This window comes from Rhinopithecus roxellana, chromosome 2 (assembly GCF_007565055.1).
Source record: "Rhinopithecus roxellana isolate Shanxi Qingling chromosome 2, ASM756505v1, whole genome shotgun sequence".
NCBI lineage: Eukaryota > Metazoa > Chordata > Mammalia > Primates > Cercopithecidae > Rhinopithecus > Rhinopithecus roxellana.
The window spans coordinates 153908126-153911329 of record NC_044550.1 but is presented as its reverse complement, the minus strand read 5'-3'; the positions used below and the strand labels follow the sequence as shown (position 1 = coordinate 153911329).

Here is a 3204-nt window from a genome sequence, read left to right as displayed (position 1 = left end):
TTGATCTTCACAAATTATACAGATGTATTAAATTGTCACAGGTACTCTGAAAATATGTACATCTATTATGTCTCAAAGACAAATAAATAATAATTTTTAAATAAAATTAAATTTTTAAAAAAGAAGACATAAAGAACTTCTACAAATCAATAAGAAAAAGACAACAAAAATTAAAACGGACAGAGTTTAGGGAATTCACATTAAAAAGTATCCAATTGGCCTATAAGCATATGAAAAGTTGGTCAACCTCATCTTTGACTAGGGAAATGCAAGTTCAGACCATGGTGAGATACCACCACACATCCACCAGAATGGGTAAAATTAAAAAGACTGAGCTACAAAGTATTGATCAGGATACAGAGCAACTGCAGCTCTTATATGTACATTATTGCTGAGAGTTCAGCCATTTTAGAAAACAGTTTGACAATAACCACTAAAATTAAACGTACACTTATGATCCAGCAATTCTGCTTCTGGGCATACACTAAAGAGAAATTAGTGTTTCTGCCAAATGAAAGACATATGCCAATTTTTTTTGTCTTTTTGGGTGTTTTTTTTGGGGGGGGTTGGGGTTTTTCTGTTTTTGTTTTTGTTTTTGTTTTTGTTTTTTTGAGACACAGTCTCACTCTGTCACCTAGGCTGGAGTGCAGTAGTGCAATCTCGGCTAACTGCAACCTTCGTCTTCAGGATTCAAGTGATTCTCTTGCAGTGATTCTCCTGCCTCAGCCTCCCAAGTAGCTGGGATTACAAGTGTGCACCAACACGCCTGGCTAATTTTTGTATTTTTAGTAGAGATGAGGTTCAGTCAGGCTGGTCTCGAGCTCCTGACCTCAAGTGATTCACCCTCTCTGGTCTTCCAAAGTGCTGGGATTACAGGCATGAGCCACTGCACCTGACCAACATATATTCTTAACAGTTTTATTTATAAGTCAATACTGAAAACAATCTGGATGCCCATGAACTGGAAACTGGATAAATTCTGATATACTCTGACAATGGAATGCTATCTACAAATTTTAAAAGTCTACTGATAGAAGCAATAACATGAATGAATCTCATAGACGTGTGCAGTGAAAGAAGCTAGACACAAAAGAGAAATACTGTGTGAGTCCATTGATAGGAAGTCCACAAATATACAAAACTAAAGTATTACGCTAATAATCAGAATCATGGTTAATTCTTGCAAAGGCCAAGGATGAACAAGGAAGGAGCACAAGGGAGCTTTCTCAGGTGCTACAGGTTTTCTTATCTTGATCTAGATAGTAGCTACATGAGTATATACATACATATAAATGTATTGAGCTATATAATTATAACATATTTTGTGTACTTCAATGTGCATTTCAATTTCATACCTCAATAGAAAACTAAGTAAATAAATAAGTAGATTCTAAGAGACTAAATGGACAGAAGCAATGGTCCTTCTCATTTTTTGTTTTTTCTAGACTATATTTAAAGCCATATGAAATAAAGGAGTAGAAACTAGTAGTATTGACACAGCAATTAATAATCTTTAAAATAGCCATGGCAGGTTGGGTGCAGTGGCTCAGGCCTGCAATCCCAGCACTTTGAGATGCCAGGGCAGGAAGATCACTTGAGCCAGGAGTTCAAAACCAGGCTGACCAACATAGCAAGACCTGCCTCCACCTACATTTTTTTAATTGAAAAAATGTATACAATAAAACAAAATAAAATATCCATGATATCACATTATTAGGATTTTACAAATAATTTTTTAATAAATCCTTATATTTTCTCATATGGAAATGAAAAATACCATTCCATTTTAATGCTCTGGGGGTAATGATTTTCCTCACAGTCTGTAGTTTCACTTTAGCAATGAAACACTGATAAGAACAGATACTACACTTGATCTTAGCCAAAAGGTCGAGAAGCGATAACAAACAGAGATATAGACCAATGGAACAGAACAGAGCCCTCAGAAATAATACCACACATCTACAGCCATCTGATCTTTGACAAACCTGAGAAAAACGAGAAATGGGGAAAGGATTCTCTATTTAATCAGTGGTGCTGGGAAAACTGGCTAGTCATAAGTAGAAAGCTGAAACTGGATCCCTTCCTTACATATTATACAAAAATTAATTCAAGATGGATTAGAGAATTAAATGTTAGACCTAAAACCATAAAAACCCTAGAAGAAAACCTAGATAATACCATTCAGGACATAGGCATGGGCAAGGACTTCATGTCTAAAACACCAAAAGCAATGGCAGCAAAAGCCAAAATTGACAAATGGGATCTAATTAAACTAAAGAGCTTCTGCACAGCAAAAGAAACTACCATCAGAGTGAACAGGCAACCCACAGAATGGGAGACAATTTTTGCAATCTACTCATCTGACAAAGGGCTAATATCCAGAACCTACAAAGAACTCAAACAAATTTAGAAGAAATAAACAAACAACCCCATCAAAAAGTGGGCAAAGAATATGAACAGACACTTCTCAAAAGAAGACATTTATGCAGGCAACAGACACATTAAAAAATGCTCATCATCACTCACCATCAGAGAAATGCAAATCAAAACCACAATGAGATACCATCTCACACCAGTTAGAATGGCAATCATTAAAAAGTCAGGAAACAACAGGTTCTGGAGAGGATGTGGAGAAATAGGAGCATTTTTACACTGTTGCTGGGACTGTAAACTAGTTCAACCATTGTAGAAGACAGTGTGGCCATTCCTCAAGGATCTAGAACTAGAAATACCATTTGACCCAGCCATCCCATTACTGGGTATACACCCAAAGGATTGTAAATCATGCTGCTATAAAGTCACATGCACACGTATGTTTATTGCGGCACTATTCACAGTAGCAAAGACTTGGAACCAACCCAAATGACCATCAATGACAGACTGGATTAAGAAATTTGGCGACTTAGGGGACGGAGCAACATGGCCGAATAGGAACAGCTCCAGTCTCCAACTCCCAGCGCGAGTGACACAGAAGACCGGTGATTTCTGCATATTCAACTGAGGTACTGGGGTCATCTCACTAAGGAGTGCCGGACAATCGGTGCTGGGCAGCTGCTGCAGCCTGACCAGCGAGAGCTGAAGCAGGGCGAGGCATGGCCTCACGTGGGAAGCGCAAGGGGGAAGGGAATCCCTTTTCCTAGCCAGGGGGACTGAGACACACAACATCTGGAAAATCGGGTAACTCCCACCCCAATACTGTGCTTT

General features: G+C 38.3%; 1 non-coding gene across 1 annotated transcript; it reads right to left on the bottom strand.

Moving 5' to 3' along the window:
- Positions 1-1705: 1705 nt before the first annotated feature.
- Positions 1706-1899, bottom strand: LOC115896301. The gene has a single exon (XR_004056196.1). It is a non-coding gene; the product is annotated as a U2 spliceosomal RNA (small nuclear RNA).
- Positions 1900-3204: the final 1305 nt, after the last annotated feature.